Here is a 26,050-nt window from a genome sequence, read left to right on the forward strand (position 1 = left end):
CGCCCCACAGTTACCTGGCAACAACCAGCTGTGCCTGACTCACTATAAAAGGGGCTGCTTGCCCCCTCCTCATTATCTCCTCATCCTCTTCTCTTCTCCTGTCCTCTTGCTCTTGCCCTCTTCCCCTTTTCCCCTCTTCCCCTTTGTCCCTTCTCTCCCCATTCCCCTCCCTCCTTTCCCCCACGTTCTCATGGCCGACCATTATTTCTCTCCTCTTCTACTCTTCTTCTCTCATTAAACCTTTGCACTCGGAACCATGTTGGCCCATCGTGCTGAGATTTCTATCCCAACAATATGGGTATTTTTGAAATGATCATGTATCCTTGAGTCACATGAAGAATGATATATCATGCTCAAACAGAATAAAGATAGCCATCTCAATCTTACTGCAAGGTGAGACCAGGGCCAGGTGGGTGGGAAGGCAGGAACTTGTTCACGGCGATGGGACTTTTTTATATTGCTTGATTTCTTTTGCCAGCTGTTTCTAAATTACAAAGCAAATTTGCTTTGCAGAGTATCTGCAGCTGAAGCCAGCTTCCTGGATGAAGGGTGAGGCTCCCTGACCTCTCAGATAACTGTGGCTGCTGCTACACCTGACTGGACTGATACAGGTAACTTGATAATCTCAGAATGGAAAGCCCATGCTGGCTGCTCTGCTGAGTAGGCCAGAGGCAAGAAGGTCCCTGGAACTAGCTAGCCTAGGCTAAAGAGCAGGTCCTGGATCTCAGTGAGAGATTATGGCATGAAGTGGAAATGTCTGAGGAATGTCACTTAAGATTGCTCTATGGCTTCCACACGCATGTGGACACATGTGCACCCAAAGGCAGATGAACACATACATATACGCAAACACATGCACAGACACACACACACACAGACACACACATACACACACACAGACACACAGACATACCTGTACACACAAAAAGCATAGAAAACTGAACCATACACAACTTATTACCCTAAATTTCCTTGGCAGATGCCACTTCCCAAGAGCCCCTAGAATGGTCGGCCACCAGTTCCAGAGCAGCCACCCCACCAACAGAACCTTCCAGAAAACCTCAGTGCTTTCCAGTCCCAAGATCTTAACAGAAAAACACAAAACAAAAACAAATAGAACTTGGTTTTTGGCTAAACCCAGGGAGCCTTTGTTGAGACAGATCAAAGCTCTCAGGCTGCTTCTGTTAATCAGGGACTTTGTTTAAAAGACGTGAGGCTTGCAAGTCCCTTGAAGCAAAAAGGCACAAGAGGACTCCTTCAGCACCTCACAGGTTGATGTCAAAACGCTGATGTCAACGGTGGCCTTGAGCTTCTATGGTGACTTGGCTGCTTCTGGTGGGAACATCAAGGAGACATAAAAAGGTCCTCCTGAGGGGCTGGGGATTTAGCTCAGTGGTAGAGCGCTTGCCTAGGAAGCGCAAGGCCCTGGGTTCGGTCGGTCCCCAGCTCTGAAAAAAAAGAACCAAAAAAAAAAAAAAAAAAAAAAGGTCCTCCTGAAATAATATCACAAACTGAGCCTCCTGGATGCTCATCACTGGAACCTGAACAAGATGAGGGTGGTGGTCCATATACTCATTTTCTACAGGAGTGTGTGCGTGTGCGCATGCGTGGGGAAAAATGGTTCAATCCCCGGACCCCGGAAGTGCCCAGCATCTTGAACCTGGAGCTGTGGGGGGAAACCTCGGCTTCCTTCTTCAGCCCACCTTGCTGCTAAATACCCTGCAGTGGGAGCCTTTTGAACTGTTTCGGGTTTGCTTTCCCTGGCCACCTTCCCTGGCTTACAGATTCGGGGTCTATGGGTGAACTTAGACATCACCTGGTGCATCTTTCTTTTCCAAACTTCTAACTCTGAGTCATGCCTATCCCCATATCCAGTCCCACAAGCACACTTGCAAACAAGTAGGTGGGGGATGGGTAGAGAACAACTAGGGTCAACTGAAGGACAGTGGATGCCGCTGTGCTAAGTACAGCTGGCCCAAGAAGCCAAACATACAGGGGCTGGTTCTCAAACACAGGAGCCAAGAGACCTCCACTGCAAACCTACAAGCCCAACAAAGCTGCCTCCCTTCCCACCCACCACCCACCCGTCCAATCCTTGTACAACTTGCACCTCAGTCCCTGGGCTCGCTGTTGTCCTCTGATTCTCTAATGTCACCCTCTTGTCTTTCTTCTCTTTTGAATACACTGGTTACTCTTAAACCTTGACATGGAAAATCTCATGCCTTTCTCCCTCCCTGAGACCATTCCTCTTTTTCCTTTTCCCTCTACCAAAGACACCAAGCTGGTCTTGGTCTTACAGAGTATGGGGAATGTAGGGGGCAGGGGATCCCTGCAGGTGGGAGAAAATGTTAGAAGACCTGCCGTTAAGGTACCAGTTCACCATGTTCTGATAGTTCTCTGAGTACAGCAGGAAATGGAGGACTCCCGTTCCCCGAGGGGTATCCCTTCCTCTGACTAACCTTATTTGGGGAGGGTCTCTAACCTTATCTAGAGGATGAACATGCACAGAGCTTCCTGAAAGCCCTGCATGATTCAGCATGGAAGTCCCACGCAGCCATATGATAATTAGGTACTGTGTCATGACCAATGACCAATCAGTCCTTCCTGCTCATAACACCCCAAACCCTTATACCCTTGGAGTAATAAAGTGGACCGTCTCACTGAAACTGACCCTTGGAAGTCCTTCCACCACGTGGCCATTTGGACCCTGCTCACTACTTTAGAAACTTATTCTAACGCTTTCCATTGAAGTTTGGTCAAGGCACACCTGACATGAGGTCCCTGGTACAAGTGAACACTTGATTGAGGACGTGTCCTGTACTAGGTGCCGTTAGAGTGCTAGGCTTGACAGGTGTGTAAACTGGGGTTTGTTTGAGGTATGTGGAGAGCCCTGCTCCAGGGAGCTGTTTCTTGATTAGAGAGCTGGGTGGTTGCAAGCATCTGGAAAGAGTCCCATTCTTCACCAATCTTCTGGGGCTTCCTGTGATATGAAATCCCTGAGTGGATTCACTGTCACCTATTTGTCATCAGCTAACCCACTGCTACCCTCTGTTACGGATCACAGGACTTCATGGACCCAGCAGCATACCTGCCCCTACACCATGGAGTCACGGGAGTGAGCGTCCTCTATTACTGGGGCCTTTGGTGGGTCCTCCTTCACTTAGGACTGTTTGTGGTGATCACTTGTGGCCAGAAACTTTAGCCCTCAGGCATAGAGGATGAGAAAAGGCGACCTCCCCCACCCCGCCCCCACCCCAGGGACATGATGCCTTGTGACTCTTATTCACAAGGGAAGACCATTGATGACATTCAGGGATCCAGGTGGATCCAAGTGCAACCTGACAATGCAGCATGGCAGGGTCTCTGGGTGGAAGGTACTCATGGCTAGCAATGGCTCTCCACACGTGTCTGCTCAATGCTTCTGCTGGTGACTAGAGCGGGTAAAGCCAGAACGGCACAGTGCTGCTCAAAGAGATTGACGTCCAAAGATGGTTCCAAAGAGCTTTTTAAAGGCCCTGTTTCTTCTCCTAGACTCCTCTCTACTGTACCATGCCTTCCTCACTTTGTGATGCTAATGTTTAATTTTATATAATCAGACATTTCCCCCACATGTACGTCTGTGCAGGATGCATGTGCAGTGCCTGTGGAGGCCAGATGAGAGTGTCCCTGAGACTGGGGTTACACGGCAGAAAGCATCTCGTGGGGGCTGGGAACTTAACCCAAGTCCTCTGGAAGAACAGCCAATGCTGCTAACTACTAAACCATCACTCAAGGCCACCTTAGTGTGTTCTTAAATCAAGAGACTTCACAGGATACAGACACCACCACCACCCCATCCCGCCCTGCCCCCCAGTGCACAGATGAGCCCTGCCAACAGCAGGATGGGTCTCTCCAGCCAAGGGTCTGCCTAGCCCGCAGGCTTCAGAGCTGCCTCTGGATCTGAGTGGGGCTCCAGGCAGTTTATGATTTCGCCTTTGCTTCTGGCACTTCTTAAAACAAACCTCAAAGATTAAAAAAAAAAAAAAAAAAAAAAAAACCCTCCTGTCTGAAATGCATTCCTCTTAGAATCCAAGAAATGACTCACAGAGGCTGGGCTGGCATTTATGTCCCCGTTAAGATGATTAGCTGCAGAAATCCTATTTTTGAAATGTAGACTTTGTACCCTACATATTCTTCTAGAACAAAACAGAAGAAAAATAATTCTACAGGGAGGTGGGGGAGGGACGGCACTCCTGTTTACATATTTAGTGTTCTCTAAAGACTTGCCACTTACTTTACAATTCACTAGAGTTTTAACACAGGATTAAAGAGATTGAAAGATCATTCACTCGGTAAAGTCACTCACAGTGTTCTTTAGGAAACATCTCATCGGTGTGTGAACGAGTGGAAGACGTTTGCTCTGAGTGATGAATGAACAAGCAGATATCTCTTTATCCCAAAGAGAAACAAGACTCCATCACTCCATGGCTGCACAAACCTTTGAAAAGTTAGATGTGAAATAAGCCAGCTACAAAGTGACAGGTGCTGTGGAGGGCACTTGTGAGAGCTCCCTACTGCTCCCTACAGAGACGAGACATCGGTAGAATGGGGGCGTGAGGCTGGGGCAGGGGGCCATCATGTATTGAGGAGACTTAGTTGGGGGACATGAAAGTGTTCGGAGCTGTATGGTTGGGATGGCTTTACCTCTGTGCGAGCGTGCTTGATGCCTTTGGAATGAACCCCTAAAAGTGGTTGCAATGGGAAATTTTATGACATGCAGATTTTACCACAATAAACATTGTTTTCTCTAGGAGCAGATGTTGAGAAATATTGGTGGCCTGGGGCTTCTTTCTGCTTCTTTTTCATCTTGGCAATGCCAGTTTTTTTCCCTCCAGAAATGACCAAGTGACTCATTCTTCAAAGCCAACCATTGGCTGGGCCTACCGTATTCTATCACAGACGAGTGCAGGTCCAATAGGGCAAAGTGATTTCTCTGATGGGCACACAATGGATAGTCGGATAGTTGGCAGGGGACAGGTGCAGCTGTCCTCCCCTGGGCTGGTGTTCAACTGTAGGAGCCTGATGGCTCTGAGAAGTATGTTAAGTTATTGTGTCCGTTACCCAAGTTTAGACAGCACCCCTTTGTTCTGGTGTGCTAAGCCTCTCATTGTCAAAGCAACAAGGTATCAGGTGGGCCATAAAAGCCAGCCCTAGTCTACACCCACACAGTTAACCGTGTGGGAAGTCCGGGTTTCTAAAAAGGTTTTATTTGTGTGATAACTCCCACATAACAATGCTGTTCACAAAAAGACTTTATGAGTGCCTGCTCAAGAACAATGTCAACCCTAAACTCCTTCCAACCTGAGAGAGAGGCATGTGCTCTTGTCGGAGACTTTAATAGAAAATAAAGCAGCAGGAGTAAAGATCACTGATATCACTTGACGTGCCTGAAGCCGGGACGTATATTCTCATCTTGTAAGTGTTTTCACAATGCTTACGTAGGGAGTGTTACGTTTCAGAACTGCGTGTGAATGGCCATAGAGAGCACGGAAGGCAGCCACAGTATTCCAAAGATTCACAACCTGTTAAGCACAGTGTGTCCAGAACATCAGGTTTTTCTCTTTACAGTTCCCTGTAGATTTTGGTAAAGTAGGGGTCATGGAGCAATGCCTCATCAAGGATAGACCTAATTACCAGGTTAAGTTTACAAAAGAAATGTGTGCATTGCACCCATGAGCAGGCCATCCCACCTCCACAGGAGGGTATGTTTAGAGGGAGGTCAGGCATACTGGTGTTACCATTCTTCAGTGCTCATCCTCCAAGTGTACACCTCCTGGGAGCAAAAGAGGCCAGAAAATGGATATGCCCATTGCTACCAGTCTGAGGAGGTTGTATCAGGAAGACCTCTTTTCTTGGGACCAGGAGAAACACTGCATTCAAAATCAGAGGGGCCACAGGATTCCTGCCAAGAGGCAACCACCATGTTTGCCTGCCTACTTCCATTTTCCATAAGTTGCTGGAGATGTAGTGTTCACTTGGGATGGATAACTTCCACTGTGCTCTGGTGAGCTCGCACCTCACCTCTTTGTCTTGCACACTGGGATGGAAAGGACATGGTTTTACTGGAGATTCTAAGGGAAACTCCAGGAGCACCCTCCCCAGTGGAGTTTACATCTTGTGGTTACAAAGGCAAGCCACATTGGAGTTCTATATAAAATAAGGACGGTGAACCCTGGGGTGGGGTGGGGGGACCAGCTGCCTCTGTGGGCAGCCATTGCTCTGCTATAGAGGGCCCCTGGCACCAACTAGTCCCCAGTCTTTGGGAATACCCCTGACTGTAAAGAGACTATGCTGCTAGCTCAGATCTCTATTCTTTCTCCTTCTCCACCATCTAATTTTGCTATCAGAGGCTGATCCTAGCAGGGCAAGGGCAAGGGCCTGAGGCAGGTAGGTCTGAGGTGCCCCCCAGAAGCAGTAGCCTGCAGGTTCGTGCAGCACTCAAGCCCAGCGGTGTGATGGAGGTGTGAAGATGGTGTCCCTGCACCCCTGAGATACTGTAGGTTTTCATCTGGAACCTAAGGGTGGATGGACTCCGAGTAACTAAGGTCACAACCATCTGAGAAATGTTGGGAGATCCCACCTGTGAGGCTAGCACTCACCCCGCAAGTGGCATCCCTCCATCTCCCTTATACATCATGAGACCTGGCCCTGTGTCACCGGCAGACCACAGAGTAATCCATAAGGAATCCAAGCCCAGGCACTAGCCCATCTCTCTGCTCAGCGTTTTCTATTCCTCTGTGACCACAGCGGACCGGCAGAGTCAGAAATGTCACATGGGGTACTCTATAAATACTCCATAAATTTTAAGTCGTGTGGTTTTCTGAATAGGGTGTCAAGACTGTGGCGTCCTGCTCTAACCCATCCTGGGAACAAACATCCCTTTAGCATGTGCGTCCATACTGTATTTTCTACCTGCCTGTTAGTCACCTATAACCAGCTATCAGTCCGACAAACACCAGCGCAAGCCACCTCTGTGTACTTAGAGCATTCGCATACTACGTGGGAGGACCGCTGTATCTCATTACAGCACTCCCAGTGGAAGTAATCTTGCCCCAGTGGACAAACTTCAAAAGACCTCGTTGATTATCGCTGAGAAGAAATGCCACCGGCATTTAACAGAAGGACAGAGAAGCTGTTGACACCATACATATGCACCACAGCCTCAGTAGACTGTGGTCCCAATCCAAGGCAGCAGTAGATGGGAAAGAAGGATCTTAAACTCAGAAAGAAAAGGGTAATGGGGAAGATTTCATTCCAGGAGGAAAGGGGGCAACAGGAAAGATGTCTTAGTAGATGAAGACCAGAGTTCAGGTCCCCAGGACACACAAGGAGTCGGAGGTAACAGCATTCATGTGAATCTCACTGTTCCTGCAGTGAGATAGATGGAGACAGATCCCAGCTACAGGCTAGCCCGGCATGCGTAACAGTGAGCAAGGGACCCTGCCTCACATACGCCATGGCATATGTGTGCCTCCGCTCAAGGACACGCAAAAAGACCCACGATAAAGCTGGCCTTGTTCCTTTCAAAATTCAGACACCTTCCCTTTGTTTACTCACTGGAAACAAGTGAGTCTCTATTCCAGTCCACAGATGAACTATAGGTCCGTGTGGCTGGCTGGTTCTGACACATCACAGACAATGAAGTGTCATCTGTTGTATGTCTGGAAGAGACTCCTCAGAGCTAACAGAGTGAGCAGACAAATAGCCCTCACCCCTGAGGCCCCCAGAGCTTCTAGAAGCTGGAACAAGGTCCACCCTTGTTGGCTTGTGTTTGGACCCAAGACTCAAAACTGTTGAGAGACTCCAAATTGTGAATTTGATTTTGAATCCTGCCCCCTTATACTTGACAGTGACATTCCCAAATTACATTTTAAAATATCCTTAGGAGTTCAGTGTAGTTCAGTGGTAGACTGAACACCTAGCAGGTGGGAGACCTTGGATTCAATCCCCAAATACTTCAAAAGTGAATTCAAGACCCTTAGATATGTCACTGAAGCCATTGCAGAAGACCTTCCCTCCACTGCCTCAGAACATGGCTGCATTTGGAGTTAAAACCTCTAGTGAGGGGATCCAGTAATAAGAGTCCCACTCCATTACAACTGGTATCATCTTAAGAAGAGATCAGGAACCATAAATGCTCAGAGGGTTGACCATGAAACTTCCAAACCTCCCTCATCCATGTTGGCTACCCCATGGCTACCACATCGGCTTGCCCTTCTCACAGGGATGGTTTACTGAGCCCAACACAACAGAATCCAGTCAGTGAGTATCTCTCAGAAAATGTGGCACCCAGAACACTTGAGGTGCTCTGAGGACTCACTAACCCTAAGACCAGCTGGGCTCTGTCCCTTACTGACAGATCTTGTCTTTTCCCTCCAAGAAGTCAAGACCGTAAGGATACCAGGCTTCTGTAGCTGTTGTTTCTCAGGTTGTCCAGGCAAGAACTAACGAAGACCCTTGTGATGGTTGTTTTTGACTGTCAATCTTCCATAGTGTAAAGTCACCTGAGAGGAGAGTCTCATAGAGGAGTTGTCTAATCTTGCTTGGCCTGTGGGCATGTCTATGGGAGAGTGTTGTTTGACCTATGGGCATGAGTACGGGAAAGTGTTGCTTGGCCTATGGGCATGAGTATGGGAGGATATATTACTTGCCTTACTTGATGTGGGAAGATTCAGCCCACAGTGGATAGTGCCATTCCCTGGGTTTGGGTCATGGTCTGTATAAGAGTAGAGAGAGCTAGCTGAGCGCTAAGCACATGTTCATTTCCTCTGTGTTCTTTATAGCATATATTACTATGTAGATGATCTTTATGTGACCTTGCTAGCTGGGCCCAATTCCTGTCAGCTTTCAGTTCCTTCTTCCGATGGATGATAATCTGGAATGGTGAGCCAAATAGACTCTTCCTCCGCTGCACTGCATTTTACCAAGGTGTTATCACAGCACAGCTGCCATACAAGGCAACCCTCTTCTTCCTACTTCAGTGAGATTGGGTGTAGGGGGAAGGGGTGATTTTGAGACTGAGAGAAACATAATGGGATGATGGGAAATCCATGAGGAAATGAAAGGATTTCCTAATCACTGTTGGATCGAGATAAAGGTTTGGCTGACATCAGCCATTCTAGAAGAAATATTTTCTTTCAAAAGCCAAACTTGTACATGTTTGAGGTTAAGAAAAAAAAATTATCCTCAAGACAATCATGTTTGGGCGCAAACAGGAGAGATCCCACCAAACCAGGCATAAGCGAAGTCAGGGCCACAGTCTACTTAGTAGTGCTTAGGTCTGCAGTAGATCTCCCCAGACACCTCCCATCACTAAACTGTGTGTGAGCATGTGTGCATGTGTGTTTGTGTGTAATATATTGATACATGTGTGGTATGTATGCATAGGTATACATGTATACATGTATGTGTGTGCACTGTGTATTTGTATGTATGGGTGTGTGGTATGTATGCATATGTATACATGTGTACATGTATGTGTGTGCACACGTGTGTATATGCATGTGTGTGCGTGTTGTGTATGTATATATTTGTGTGTGCACATGTGTACATATATACACACATGTATATGCATGTGTGCTTGTGTGTGTATACATGTGCATGTGTGTAGGTCAGAGGCCAATGCTAGATATCGTCTTCCTCCGTTCCACCCACTGAACTTGAAACTGTCCTTTTCAGTTAGACCACCCTGTGACCAAGTCCTCAGACTGCTCCTGTGTTCACATCCCCTGCACTGCAGTCACAGGACATGCTCTGTCACACCCAGCTTTGATACGTGTGTTGGTATTACACTGGGGTCCTCATGGTTACAGTGCAAGCACCTTCACCAACCGGAGTCCTTTCCCTGGCTCTGCCTGCACATTCCCTGTGGGCTGATAACAGCCCATGAGGAGAGAAGTAGTCCTTGAGGAGCGAATGCATTTTAGCCATTGTTTATCCAACAAACTCTGTGCTTTACAGTGTTAGCACTTCTCTTCAGGGAGAAATGCAATAGAACATAAATTGGTTGTTTGTTTTTCCTAGAGAGCCTTTGTGTTACTCAGCTCCCTGATTCTGTAACAGATGTTCTATGATACACCAGCTTCTAGAACAAAGAGGATTTATTTTGGCTCACGTTCCAGAGGTATCAGCTCATGACCCAGGGCAGCACATCCTGGTAGCAAAGCATGGCAGAGTAAAGCCAGAAAGCTCACACCTGGAATGTGAACAGAAGAAGAAGGGCCTGGCGGTCCAGTGCCCCCTTCAAAGGCACAGTCCCAGTGCCCTGACCTCCTCCATGGTTTGTATATGCTAGGCCCAGGGAGTAGCCTTGTTGGAGTAGGTGTGGCCTTGTGGGAGTAGGTGTGCCTTATTGGAGTAGGTGTGTCACTGTGGATGCATTAAGACTCCCATCCTAGCTGCCTGGAAACCAGTACTCTGCTAGCAAACTTCACATGAAGATGTAGAACTCAGCTCCTCCTGCACCCTGCCTGCCTGGACACTGTCATGCTCCTGCCTTGATGATAATGGACTGAACCTCTGAAGCTGTAAGGCAGCCCCAGTGAAATGCTGGCCTCGTAACAGTTGTGTTGGACATAGTGTCTGTTCACAGAAGTAAAACCCTAACAATGACACTCACTTTCTAAAGTTTTGTCGCCTCCCAGTTGCACAGTAAGCTGGAGACTAAGCCTTCAGATTAGCCAGGCTTTCAGTATACAGGGAAACAGTTCAAGTCCCAAGCTGTAGCAATGGTGGTCACCACAAGGGGTTAGGCATGTTTTTCTAGACATCTCATTTTTCCTCATATCTCCTTTCTGACCAGCAGCCTACAATCTGGGAAGAACTGCTGCTCACACACACTGTGTACCATGGGATTAGGAGTCTGATGGAGGGAGCATCCTGTCAATCAGAACATCAGAAGCAGGGAATGAAGGGGGAGGGCTTATCACATCAGAAGCAGGGAATGAAGGGGGAGGGCTTATCACATCTCTACTGCTCCATCAAGGTGGGGCTCTGCCCCGACTCCTTTCCCTCCTCTCTCCCCCACCTTCTGTGGCTTCTGCTGAGTCACCATTCTCCACTGGAAATGCTACTGGTTCTGCCCTGCTGGTACTCCGTCCCCTCCTCATGCTGCCCATGAGGATCATGGGATGGGTTAATGGGACACTACTCAGTTTCCATTCCCCAGGTCAGCTCTACTGCTGCTCCTGTGATAACCGACCAGAAACTGGGCTGCTTTTAAGACTTGCTGTTTGGGGGATGCCGAGAAGGAAAACATTTCTCAGTTCACAACAATGGCTCTGTGAATTAGACTTAAGAAGAAACCCCTCAGCAGTGTACTGGATACCCAGTGTACTGATGCATGCATCGCGGTAATTCACGGAGGCACTCTGCAAAGAACAGTTCAAAGACCAGAATTTGGACTAAGTAGCTGGGACGGGTACTTCTAAATGTCAACTGGACACAACCTGAATTACCTGAGATGTCTTGATGAAGGTTTGGCAAGCGTGGCACGGCTAGTGGGCATTTCTGCAAGGAATTCTCATGATTGCTTTAATGGAGGTGAAAGACTTGCCCACTGTGGGCGGCACCATTCCCTCTTTCTCCTCCTCTTCTCTTTCCCTTCTCTCTTCTCCCCTCTCTCCTCTCTCTCCTCTTTCTCCTCCTTCTTCTCTCTCCCCTCTCCCTCCATTTCCTCTCTTTCTCTCTCAGCTTTGTGCCTGAGGTTAAAGATGTGATCTTTCAATGTTTTGCCACTCCCTGCCTCCACCTCGCCATAATGGATTCTTACCCCTCTGGAACCATAATCCAGAATAAATTCTTCCTTACGTTGCCTTCGGTCATAATGTTTTATCACAGCAACATACAGTCTGTAGCTTGTGAGGACAATAACATAGTCCCCTAAAGGGCAGGCTACTTATAAAGAACAAACCAAAGTAGGAACCTGTGTCCCCCGAGAGTGGCAAGTCTCCAGAGGTAGATATATGGGGAATGTTGTGGTAGGTCCGGTAGGAAGAGCTGTGGCCAGACTCTCTGATCTCATCAGAGGCTGAGAAGTGTCTGTTATCAGCTGCTGATTAACTTCTACCCCTCCTCAAGGAAGAGGTGGAAACACTTTCACAAATCCATGCCCTGCCCGTAGACAGAGAAGTACAGGTCAGTCTATGTTTCTTCTCAGTCGCTCACAGTAAACCTGATGCTAAGGTGTCAGGTTTGGGAATGGGAAATTCTACCACCCATCCCAGGAATACCCAGATAGTACAGACATATTTGTCAGCGCTTAGTAGGGCATACTGCCTGAGAGAGAGCTTAAAGGAGAAACATTTACTTTGGTTCATGGCTTCAGCGGTCCATGATCAGCTAGATTGTTGAGTAAGGCCTGCAGTGCACATGTTGGCAATGGTTCACCTCGTGGAGGTTGTGAAGCAAGGTGAGAGGAAGTGACTGGAACCCCACAGTCTCCTTCAAGGTCACGTGAACTCAGTTGTACTAAGACCTCCACCAAGCCCTATCCCTAAAGATCCACCACTCCCTCAATAGCACCATACACCAGGAGCCAACACACTATATCACCAGGAGGCTCTCCACCACCTGGTTCTTAATTTAATGATAAGTACCAAGACTCTTGCTGTAAAATGCCACGTACTCATGGGCTCTAGCACTGTCAGCCTGGAGGGCGAAGGCATCAGTAGCAGACAGAGCACTAAGCCAGGGTCAGTCTCAGCCAGTTTGTGTGTTAGGAGCGCTCCACTAGGAGTGCTCTACAACCCTGAGAGCTGATGGGTGCTCCATCGGACCCCAACTGCAAAGTCTGCTCTGGGTGCTTCCCAAGGGATTTTTATTGTTGAAGAAAATCTTGGATTAGAGGGTTGAAAGTATAGGGTATAAGTGGTGTTACAGATAAGAGAAGTTCCTGAGCTGGCCCCAAGGCAACAATCAAACAGAGTGCAACACCGCCAGGGCTTGGAAAACCCCAGGCAACATGCCACAGACCAGCCCCCATCTCCTGCAGAGGTTTGCAAACCTCTGAAGGAGACTTTGTGCCTGCAGCAGCCACATAGGAGAGCACTGAGGCAACTGTGTGCACTCACTCAGGGTGTAGTTTACATTAACTCTTTTCCCAGTCCCACTCAGAAGATTCCTTACCCCCTAAAAGCATGCTTTTAAAGGAACTGCCCCCCAAACAGCCGCAACAGAGCTCGAATACTAACAAAACACATCATTAAGCACGTATACGACTTCCTTCCAGGACATTCTGTCCAGATGCGGGAGGCGCTGAGAGCCTTTATTTACAGACCACCCTCCTCACTACCCCCATTCACCCCTCACTTTATTAAACTGCCTGTAGGCAAAGAAATCAAAGGCTCCAGGGCGCAGAGAAGCGAACTAATTAATAGCGGGTTCTGAAGGCAGAGCCGTGATTGTAAGACGTTTCTTCACTGTAAGTCCATTCTGCTCTTACTTTCATTGTGGCAGTGTGGCAGTGACAAAACCAAGTTAAGGAAGGGAGGAAGGAAGGAAGGAAGGAAGGAAGGAAGGAAGGAAAGGGAAGGGAAGGGAAGGGAAGGAGGGAGGGAGGGAGGAAGGAAGGAAGGAAGAAAGGAAGGAAGGAAGGAAAGGAAGGAAGGAAGGAAGGAAAGGAAGGAAGGAAGGAAGGAAGGAAGGAAGGAAGGAAGGAAGGAAGGAAAGGAAGGAAGGAAGGAAGGAAGGAAAGGAAGGAAGGAAGGAAGGAAGGAAAGGAAGGAGGGAAGGAAGGAAGGAAGGAAGGAAGGAAAGGAAGGAAGGAAGGAAGGAAGGAAGGAAGGAAGGAAAGGAAGGAAGGAAAGGAAGGAAGGAAGGAAAGGAAGGAAGGAAGGAAGGAAGAAAAGGAAGGAAAAGGAAGGAAAGGAAGGGAGGAAGGAAGGAAAAGGAAGGAAAGGAAGGAAGGAAGGAAGGAAGGAAGGAAAGGAAGGAAAGGAAGGAAGGAAGGAAGGAAGGAAGGGAGGGAGGGTTTATTCTGGCTTGTACCTAGAAGGAACAACCAATCAGGGTGAGAGCCTTAGGCAGTCGGTCACAGTGAATGTGATCACTGGCTCCTTTCTATCCAGTTCAGAACCCTAGCTGATGGGATGATGACACCAATATCCAGGGAGTGTCTTCCCTCGGTCGTACAGCCCTGGCAACTCCCCTCAGTTAAACCTCCCTGGATATATCCTCATAGTTGGGCCCAGAGGCATTTCTCCTAGGTGGTACCGAATCCTGCTGACCACAGTTCCAATGGTCCAAGTGGATTGCTCCAGAGTGATGCCTGCTCTTCCAGAGGGATGTCTGTCTGCTGTTCCACAGGGATGTCTGCCACTCCGAAACACCTCTTAGTGGGCACAAGCCTATCCCTACCCACTGTCACTGCTGCCATTCCTGTGATGGCTTTCGGCGTACTGAGTTCAGGGGTGCTGCATCTCCAGACAGGTGGAAGATACCTGTGTGTGGCTCTAATTTGTAAATACTTCCAATGAGGTCAGATGGGCCCTAATCCAATGACAGCTATCATTCAGACGCAGGCAGGCACAGAATTGAGATGCTACAGGATTCCCTACAAGCCTTGGGACACCAAAGCCATTTGGCAACTGCCAGAAACCGGAATGGCAAGGAAGGATTCTCCTGCAACAAGGAACCAACTGGTTGGAGGAGCCAATTAGCCCCCCAACAATTGAAATGATGAATCTCAACACTTTTAAGCCAGAAAGCCCCAAGAAACTCATTTGGGGCCTGAAATGCCTCCTTGGAATACTTCATCTCCAGAGCCAATTAATATTCCTACTGGGTGTGAGTGTGTGTGCGCGTGTGTGCGCGCGTGTGTGCGTGTGTGTTGTATGTGTGATACCTGTGCAGGTACATGTGTGTGACCACCCACATCAACCTTGGGTTATTCCTCAAGAGTTATCATCTCGCATTTTCTTGTGTTGGACATCTGAGATCTTCTCTGTCTGCACAGCCCTAGCTGGCCTTTGAATTTGCTAGACAGACCAGGTTGGCCTTGAACTCACAGAGACCCCCGTGCATCTGTCTCCTGAGTGTTTTACAGATGTGCTCCGTCACATCCGGCCCACCTTGTGTTTTGAGAAAGGGTTTCTTGCTGGCCTGGCACTCACCTGTGAACATGAGAGACCCTCCTGTCTCTCTCCCTAGTGCTGGGAATACAAACAAGTGCTCTTATGCCCCCCCACTTTAATATGGGTTCTAGAATGCAATTCAGGTCTCTGTGCCTTCAAAGCAGTTACTTTGCCAACTGAGCTATGTCTGTAACCCAATATTCTTATTAAACCCCATCCTTTTCTCCTGCTTTCTGAGGTTTCCATCTCAGCATGATTTAAGATATAAATTTAAGAGTATGTAGTGGTTTGAATAGGAATGCTCCCTCCCCCCTCCCGCCCCCAGGCTCATAGATTTGAATGCTTGGTCATTAGAGGATTGTGCTACTACGAACAGATTGGGAAACGATCTTTACCAATCCTACAACAGATAGAGGGTTTATATCCAAAATATACAAAGAACTCACAAAGTTAGATTACAGGGAGACAAATAACCCTATTTAAAAATGGGGTTCAGAGCTAAACAAAGAATTCACAGCTGAGGAACATTGAATGGCTGAGAAGCACCTAAAGAAATGTTCAACATCTTTAGTCATAAGGGAAATGTAAATCAAAACAACCCTGAGATTCCACCTCACACCAGTCAGAATGGCTAAGATCAAAAACTCAGGTGACAGCAGATGCTGGCGAGGATGTGGAGAAAGAGGAACACTCCTCCATTGTTGGTGGGATTGCAGACTGGTATAACCATTCTGGAAATCATTCTGGAGGTTCCTCAGAAAATTGGACATTGTATTACCTGAGGACCCAGCTATACCTCTCTTGGGCATATACCCAAAAGATGCCCCAACATATAACAAAGATACATGCTCCACTATGTTCATAGCAGCCTTATTTATAATAGCCAAAAGCTGGAAAGCCCAGATGCCCTTCATACAGAAAATGTGGTACATCTACACAATGGAATACTACTCCACTATCAAAAACAATGACTTTATGAAATTCATAGGCAAGTGGATGGAACTAGAAAATATCATCCTGAGTGAGGTAACTCAATCACAGAAAAACATACATGGTATGCACTCATTGATAAGTGGCTATTAGCCCAAATGCTTGAATTACCCAAGATACACAGAACACATGAAACTCAAGAAGGATGACGAAAATGCAGATGCTTTACTCCTTCTTTAAAAGGGGAACAAGAATACCCTTAGGAGGGGATAGGGAGGCAAAGTTTAGAACAGAGACTGAAGGAACACCCATTCAGAGCCTGCCCCACATGTGAACCATACACATACAGCCACCAAACTAGATAAGATGGATGAAGCAAAGAGGTTCAGGTTCAGGCTGACAGGAACTGGATGTAGATCTCTCCTGAGAGATACAGCCAGAATACAGCAAATATATAGGCGAATGCCAGCAGCAAGCCACTGAACTGAGAATAGGTCCCCCGTTGAAGGAATCAGAGAAAGAACTGGAAGAGCTTGAAGGGGCTCGAGACCCCATATGTACAACAATGTCAAGCAACCAGAGCTTCCAGGGACTAAGCCACTACCTAAAGACTATACATGGACTGACCCTGGACTCTGACCTCATAGGTAGCAATGAATAGCCTAGTAAGGGCACCAGTGGAAGGGGAAGCCCTGGGTCCTGCTAAGACTGAACCCCCAGTGAACGTGATTGCTGGGGGGAGGGTGGTAATGGGGGGAGGGTGGGGAGGGGAACACCCATATAGAAGGGGAAGGGGAGGGGTTAGCGGGATGTTGGCCTGGAAACCAGGAAAGGGAATAACACTTGAAATGTAAATAAGAAATACCCAATTTAATAAAGATGGGGGGGAAAAAGAACAGTGCTACTGGACAGAAATTAAGAGGTGTGGCCTTGTTGGAGAAGTATTTTATCAAAGTGGGTTTGGGGGTTTCAAAAGCCCAAGCCAGGCCTCCTGCTGTCTTCAAATTCAGATGTAGAATTCTCAGCTACCATGTCTGCCTGTATGCCTGCTACCAGTGCTCCCAGCGTAAGGATAGTGGAGTAAACCAGTAAGCACACCCCTGTAAAATGCTTTCTTTTCTAAGAGTTGCTGTGGTCATGGTCCCTCTTCATCAGCAAGAGAACACTGATTAAGACAGAAGGGCAAAGACCCTTTTAGGATTTACTAACTCCAGCAAGTAATATCCCACCCCAGATCCTCTCCTCTGTTAACTCTGTGCAGAATGGCACATGCGTGCACGTGCAGGGGCACACACATGCGTACCAGCACACACACACACACACACACATACACACATACACACACATACACACACACATATACACACACATACACACACACATACACACACATACACACATACACACACACATACACACACATACACACACACATACACACATACACACACATACACACACATAAACACACATACACACACATACACACACATACACACACATACACACATACACACACACATACACACATACACACACATACACACATACACACACACATACACACACATACACACACATACACACACACACACGCACACACACGCACACACACATGCACACACGCAGGCACGCACACACAGATATAGATGCTGCCATGGTAACTTTTATTGTCAACTCGACTGTATTTAGAATCACCATGGAAACACCTCTCAGCACATCTGTGAGGGATTTTCTCAAACAGGTTTATTGAGGTGGGAAGGCCCAGCCTAAGCGTGGACAGGGACCATGGCGTGGTCTGGGGTCTCAGCTCAGAGAAAGTGAGCTGAGCACCAGCATTCCTCTCTGGCTCCTGAGGGTGGATGACCACATGAGTGTGACCATGGCCAGCGCTTCAGGACTCCAGCGCCATGACTTGGGGGAAGGGGGTGTTGCTTTGCTTGATTTGGGGGACAGGCCTCTTCTCAGACACAGAGCAGTGGTGCTCAGGGGGGAGAAACACAATCAGCCCAGAGCTGGCAACAAAATGGGCAAAGAAAATTAGCATTAAAAGCAAAACAATGGGCTGGAGAGATGGCTCAGAGGTTAAGAGCACTGACTGCTCTTCCAGAGATCCTGAGTTCAAATCCCAGCAACCACATGGTGGCTCACAACCATCTGTAATGAGATCTGATGCCCTCTTCTGGTGTGTCTGAAGACAGCTACAGTGTACTTATATATAATAAATCTTTAAAAAAAAAAAAAAGCAAAACAACAAGGATCTGGCTGGCTGCCTCTGTTTCATTCAGGCTTGTCCCTCCCTCCCTCACTCTCAGTCTCTGGCTCTCTTTGCTTGTGTATCTAACTCTCCTTCTGCTGGTATCTCTGGTTTCCTCTCAAGTAGATGATGTCTCAAAACCTCAGAGGACTTGGAGCCACAACTCCATTCACACACAGGCCTGAACGCCCTGATTGGCCATGGACACAGTTACCCTAGCAACATGACTCAAAGCTTCCTGCCTCACACCTCCACCCAACCCACGCTCAACGTCACCTTCATTACTCTTGAGGACACCACAGGTTATTAAAGCCATGTAATGAACTCAGCTGTGACAAGAGGCTCTTCCTCACTGTCGCCCAGTAACGCAGGCAGCTGAAAGTTCCACCTTTCAGGGGGACAACCTGTGACCCGTTGCTGGTTCTCTCTCATGCTTTGGACCATTTGAAATTTATGTTCAAATAGCACTTGATGAAAATCTAAGGAAAGAGTCAGAAAGTTGCCTACTTCATCTTCCGAACGGATGAGAACCCCTTTGTCTTCCAGGGCACATGACTTTTTTTTTTTTTGTTGTTCTTTTTTTCAGAACTGGGGACTGAACCCAGGGCCTTGTGCTTCCTAGGCAAGCGCTCTACCACTGAGCTAAATCCCCAACCCCCAGGGCACATGAATTTAATGTGAACAATAATACTGTCTGTTACTGATGGGGCTGCTGTAACAAAATGCCTCAGGCTGGGAGGCTTGTTGTCTTAGTCAGGATTTGTATTCCTGCACAAACATCAGGACCAAGAAGCAAGTTGGGGAGGAAAGGGTTTATTCAGCTTACACTTCCACATAGCTGTTCATCACCAAAGGAAGTCAGGACAGGAACTCACACAGGGCAGGAAGCAGGAGCTGATGCAGAGGTCATGGAAGGATGTTTCTTACAGGCTTGCTTCCCCTGGCTTGCTCAGCTTGCTGTCTTATAGAACCCAAGACCACCAGCCCAGGGATGACTCCACCCACAATGGGCTGGGTCCTCCTCGCCTTGATCACTAGTTGAGAAAATAACTTACAGCTGGGTCTCATGAAGGCATTTCCACAACTGAGGCTCCTTTCTCTGTGATAACTCCAGCTTGTGTCACGTTGACACATAAAACCAGCCAGTACACTTGTAAATAACAGAAATTATCTTTCCATTCTGGAGGCCGCAAGTCTGAGACAGAGTCCCTGAGGGGTTCCAAATCTGCTGGGGACCACTTTCTGGTAGATTCACTTTCTCACCTTGAGCTCATGCTGGAGAGGGACAAGAAGCCTCTCTTATAGGGGAATCTAATTCCATTCCTCAGGGACTCCCCTTGGTGATCTATTTACCTCCCAGAGGTCGGGCATCCCCCTACCATCATTGTGGGTACAAGGCTCTCAACGTCAGCGCTGGGCAAAGAAGGGACACACATTGAGACCATTTGCAAAGCCGTCCATTGCTGGACATGTCTGAGGAGAATATAGACTAAACCAAAGAATCTGGAATTGAGAAGACAACTTGGGCTGGAGAGATGGCTCAGCAGTTAAGAGCACGGGCTGCTCTTCCAGAGGTCTTGAGTTCAAATCCCAGCAACCACACGGTGGTTCGCAACCATCTGTAATGAGATCTAACACGCTCTTCTGGTGTGTCTGAAGACGGCGACAGTGTACTTATATATAATAAATAAATCTTAAAAAAAAAAAAAAAGACAACTCACCTTCCCAATTCTTACCCTAGAGGACAGAGGGAGATAGAGATGGGCTTGGGCCCCAAACACACTGGCAAAGGCTCTCAGGGGACCCAAGTGGGAAAAATATTATGCCTTTCTTTCCAAGAGCACCTGACTCAGTTCTCCCCACAGCACATGCAGGTGATGGTCCCAAGGAAATTCTAGTGGTCCTGTGGCCTGGACAGCAACAGTATCTATCTGTCCCTGTGCATCAAGAGCTTCTGCATCACACTCTCTCTTCTGTGGCCAAGCATCGACGCTCGATTGTTCTCGGCACTTTGACCTGTCGTAAGCTGCCACTAACCACTGCCCATGCAAAAAAAAGCTTCTCCTCTGAGAGCCACGCTAGTCTACCCGTATAAAGATGAGTATTTAAATGGGGGATCCACGTAGACCCCACAAGCAGTGTGTTCTTCCAGGCCTATGCCCTCTCCAGCCCGAGGGTCTTGGCCAGGCGCCCAGTACCATGCATGGCTTTCTACTGTGGAAAGTACCTCAAACCCAACCAGAAAGCAATTGGCTACTCCCAAAACACCAGTGGGCACCGTGATCGCTAGCTTCTGGGTGATTCTTGCTTTGATAACTGTATCTCAGCTTGCACACTTTCCTTTCAGGCCCTTATGTCTCTTTCCTGCCCTTGAACAACCTTTTTCTGAAATGCAGCTTTCACATGTAAGTGGTTAAGGAGCTCAGGAAGTGAAACTTAATATCACTACGTCCACAATTATCCACATTTCTACTTAAGTATCTGGTCACTGGCACCTCATTAATACAAACGGAAGAGAGACTGCCAGTTTGCTTGTATAATCCCTCTCAATGTGTGTCAGCTGGGTGGGTCTACAAACTTAAAAGCAAGACACCGGCTCAGCCTAGAGGCAGTGGGAGAGGCTGGACGCGCTCCAAGACTGAAGATCATTCACAGGCCCCTCTGGCTCTGACAGGCAGAGGCCATGAGCAAGAACCAGACTGGCAAGAGGCTTCGGGTCAAGGCCAGCAAACAGATGGCAAGAGCATGGGGTCTCGGTCCACAACCCTGGGAAGTGCACTCTGCTAACGACCAGAAAAAATGAGAAATTAATTTTCTCCGAACCTCCGGGCAAGAGCTCGGTTGGTCAGTTCCACAGCTTCGGTTCATGAGACTCGAAGCAGAGACCCCACTGAGCCACGCTGGCCAACCAAGTCACAGGCTTGTGAGAAGATGGCGGGAAGTGATTCAACGCCTTGCTTATCCTGTGGTTCCAGCATATGGCTCTGAGAACCTGTGTCGCCTACCTCTGCGGCTTCTCCCAAACGCTTTCCACCTTATTTCTCCAGCAGAACAGACTCTGTGCTCTACAAGAGCACCCTGACACCCCCCTTTGCGAGGGACCATGGATACCCACACCTGGACCCCAACATCATGTCTTCCCTCAGCTTCTCGAGGGCTTTGCTCACTTTCCAGTGGGAGCAGCTGTCGCCATGGTCCACTCAGCCCTGGGTTCTCTCTGTCTACCATATGCATGCCTACTTACAACTTGTCGCACTGAACCAGGGGTTCTCAGATGACAATAATATTACTCTTGTCTGCCCCTAAGGATGGTGGGAGATACCCAAGACATTGTTGACATGTGCCCAGAATGTGAAGATGGTGATTTCACTTGAAAATCAAAATAGGTAGAGTAATAAAATATAAAACAGCGTCCATGCTAGCATCTTGGAGAAAGGATGAAGGATGGTATGGCATTTGCAACAGTCCACTCACTGAAGCATGGTCCGATTCTTAAACCACCAGCTCTGTGAGAACAGGGTTTCCCTTGGCACTGCTGTGTCCTGGTGACTTGAACAAAGCGTGACCCATAGCAGGTGCTGCCTGGGTATGTCTGAGTGGGCAAATGCAGGAGTGATGCCGTTTGTGACTAACGGTGTAGCTATCTGTCTGTCCATCCACACTGGCTTCCCGGTCATTACTTGTTATCTGACCTTCCTCTACCAGAGAACTGGAACCTACGTCAGCTTCTCTTTTTTTGCTTACCCTATTGGGTCCCAAGTCATCCTTGCCACCAGCATGGGTTCCTGGACCCTCTAACCTCGTCCATTCACTTCAGGGGACCTTGTGTCCCTGCCTCAGAAAGGACCAAGGCAGGGTCCCTCCAACCCTCCCACCACCCTCACTCTCCTCCCATCCTCACCTGACTTGCACCCACATTCCAGAGCTCCGAGCTGGATGGAAGCCTTGCGCTTTACTCTCAGAAGGTGATCAGGGCTCTCATTCTTTATTTATTCAGACCGGCCTTCTGAGGTAAGCGAATGGAACAGCCAGCCGTCACCACAAATAAACCCAGACTGGCTGGGAGCACACTGAGCTGTGAACCACAGGAAGAAGACAGAAAACACGAAAGGGATGGTTCTTGGAGAAGACTTCCTCCCAGAACCTAATGTTCTGGAAAAATCTTCCTAATCAGTCATTAATTGGTACATTATCAGCACCATGTGCCAACAATTAAGTGGGTAATTCCTGTGATTTCGAGAAAGCAGAGTAACGAATCATCTCGGCAGCCAGGCAGGGAGAAATAGCTCTCCCTTGCTCTCTCACTGCTGCAACCTGAGGCCTCCACAGTCTCCTCCACCTATCTGGTGGTCCTCTGGGATTTACTCACCCTGCACGGCCCGTCCTGCAGGCTGATTTTCCCTCCAGGCCTCTGGATCCTCCCATGTTGAAAACAAGTCTTAACTCTTAGAGGAGGCTACATTGTCCCAGCCTATGACTCTTGATTAGCCGTTTTGTGTTTGGTACCTCTTGGCCATTCACATAGAACACTGCAGGTAATTTTAGCAGCTCCAATTGGTTCTGTAACAAATTTATTTTAAACAACTATGATTCATCTCTTAATCATAGAGTTTTACTGTACTGTCATTACCAAGAAATCCTAGAGTTTATTCTCCACTAAAAATAATTAAGGGATCTTCAAAGTTCAGCCCTCTGTTTTGGTCAGAACTTTCTATATTATCAAGATGGCTATAGCTAAGGGATTGCTGGCAGGAAAGAAAGGAGGAGGAAAAAGGGAGTGAGGAAGACTATGGAATAAAAAGTTGTATGTGTGCATTCATGTGTGTGTGCATATGCACATGCATGTGTGTGACTATTTGTGTGTGATGCGTGTATGGTATGTGTATGTATGTATATGTGGTGTGTGCATGTATGCATGTATGTGTACATGTGTGTATATGCATGTGTGGATATGTATACATGCATGTATGTGTACATGGGTGTGTGTCTGATGTGTGCATGTATGTGTGCATATGCATATGTGGGTGTGTGCAAACATGTGCATGTATGTGTGTGCATGTGCAAATGGGTATCCACATACATGTGTAGAAGCCAGAGGTTTCTCCCTCAATCACTCTCCCTTGTGTTTTGAAACAGCTCACAAATTGGCCTGTAACTTCTTAGTTTGGCTAATCTAGCCAGCCAGTAGGCCCCAGGAATCCTTCTCTCTCCATGTACCCAAAGCTGGCGTGTCAGGTGTGTTCTATACCTGGCTTTTCATGGATGCTCAGGAAAGGAACGCAGTTCTCCATGCTTGCGTGTCAGGCACTTTGCCCACTATGCTATCTCCTTTGCCCCTCAGAAGTCTCAGGCATACACGCTGGTTCTTCAAACTGCTGGCTGAGTCAATAAAAGCTCCTATGGTTGTTTGAGAGCCAATAGGCTCATGTATTTTAAAGTTTGGTTTCCCCCATTGATGCACTGTTTGGGGGAAGTTATGCCTTGATGGAGGAAGTACATCACCATGGGCAGCCTTTGAGGGTTGTAGCCTTGCCCACGTCCTGTGCTCACTCCCTCTTTGCTTTCTCTGTGTAGCTGTAAAGTGATCTCTGGACTTCCTACGGTGGCTGCCTGCTGCTATGTCCTCCATGCCATATGGACTCTCCCACCAGAACCGTAAAGCAAACCAAAACACCACCACCACCACCACCACCACCACCACCACCACCACAACAACAACAACAACAACAACACCTCTTAAATTGATTTTAGTCATGCTGCCTTATCACAGCAACGATAAGTGACTAACGCGTGGCTCAGGCTCTCCTGGGAGCTTTCTTCTTCTTCAGGAGGATATGCTGGAATATGTGGCGGTCGCCGTCTCTGATGTACAGAATGATTGACAAGGGGGTGGGAGCTGTGGAGAGGAGTGTCAGAGGCAGGTGCAGCCAGCACTCCCGAGGGCATGCAGGAAGAAGCCATACCTTACCAGGAGACCCTCTAATGCAGGTATTGCCACCAGTCTACTACATTTAGTGATACCCAGGCATGGGAGAGAAGAGGCAGAGACTGGGTGCAAAGGGCTGCAAAGTGCAAAAGGGTAGGAAGAATATTCAGATTAGAGAACATTTGAAGCCTCTTAGAGTTGGGGAAGGAACTTTTCCTGCTCTTTCCTCTTTCTCCACCCAGGTCCTTAGAGACCTAACAGGTTGAGGAGTAGCAAACACGGCCCAGCATGCCAGTAATCAGTTTCTAGAACAGTGGTTCTCAACCTATGCAGCAGGACCCCTTGGGGGAAATCAGGTATCAGATATCCTGCCTGTGATACGTTTACACTGTGATTCATAACAGTAACAAAGTTACCTTTATGAAGTAGCAATAAAATAATTTCATGGTTGGAGGTCACCACAATGTGAGGAACTGTGTTGAAAGTTGGTAGCGTTATGAAGGGTGGGAACCACTGTTCTAAGCAATGAAACATCGCTCTAGGCTCTTTCTGGTATTTCCAGGCAGCCCGTTGCACGAGAAGACAAATGATTGCTATTGTGGGTGTTCTCTTGGATGACCCAGAGGGATCCTGCTTTTCCAAGGTCCAGTAAAGTGCAGGAAGCCTGCAGGAACAGGTGCATATGACGCAGCTTTTCTGGAGGCCGAGAATACCTCTTCTTCCCGGGAGTACCGAGCTAGTACTGGAAACTGTGTACCTCACAGTACCTGGGCAAAATTACCTGCTTGCAAGACACACTGGTACCTATGTTGTGATTTTATTTATTTTCCCTGAATCTGGCGAGATCTGTCTAATCCCACATCTGTGTTTCCCTAGCAAGAATTTGAAGAGCAATTCAGACGTGGAGTTTATTGGAACTAGAATCTCCAGGCCAGTCTTGGATTCCGGAATGAACAAAAGCCTTACTGCCTTGAAGAAGGACCCTTCAACCTGAGCGTCGGTGCTGAGCCCCACTGTCGAATGCCATCACTCCATCCAGAGTTCTGGTTGACCTCAGAACGGAGTTCAGCTCCTGTTCTCCACTACTGAGAAAGACTCTGATTTGTCAGATTCCTGAAGCACTGGGTGACTTCTGTCTCTATCCATGCAAAACCCAATTCAAGGCCTCAGATATGCTATCTGTGTTTAAGGGAATGGTATTCCTTGGTTGATGGAGTATAGGTAATAATAGTGTCTCTCTCTCTCTCTCTCTCTCCTCATTCTTCCTCCCCCACTGTGTATGAGGGGGCACACACAGATACCCTCAAAAACAAGAAAAGGTGTCAGATCCCCTGGAGCAGGAGTTACAGCCAGTTTGTGAGCTGGCTTATGTGTGCTGGGAATTGAGTGTGAATCTTCTCCAAGAGGAGCCAATGCTCTTAACTGCTAAGCCATCTCTCCAATCCTCTAGTTCTTTAATTTTTTTTTTCTTTTTTTCGGAGCTGGGGCCCAAACCCAGGGCCTTGCGCTTGCTAGGCAAGCGCTCTACCACTGAGCCAAATCCCCAACCCCTAGTTCTTTAATTTTTAAATACACATTATTTCTTTATAAAGAACTTTCCATGGGCTTGCAGCTTCTTTGTTTTATGTGCCATGGAATTGTTTTTAAATGGCTGGACTGTTTTATATTTGTTACAAAAACTCGACAACCTGGGGGATTGGAGGGTTGGGTGGGGAGCTATAAAACTGCAAATGATCGAAGCTTGGAGATACCGGAATTTTAAAGAAGGTCCCTTTAATTGTAATGAATATTATTGGCGATATCTGATCAACACGCCCTTTCTCAGAA

The 26,050-nt window shown here is 47.7% G+C and overlaps 1 long non-coding RNA gene across 1 annotated transcript; it reads left to right on the forward strand.

Annotated features, from left to right (window-relative positions):
• On the forward strand, positions 1-25,817 carry LOC108352314 (uncharacterized). The gene is made up of 3 exons (XR_001840478.3): positions 1-393; positions 514-611; positions 25,100-25,817. It is a non-coding gene; the product is annotated as an uncharacterized LOC108352314 (long non-coding RNA).
• Positions 25,818-26,050: the final 233 nt, after the last annotated feature.

Source organism: Rattus norvegicus, chromosome 11, assembly GCF_036323735.1.
Source record: "Rattus norvegicus strain BN/NHsdMcwi chromosome 11, GRCr8, whole genome shotgun sequence".
Lineage (NCBI taxonomy): Eukaryota > Metazoa > Chordata > Mammalia > Rodentia > Muridae > Rattus > Rattus norvegicus.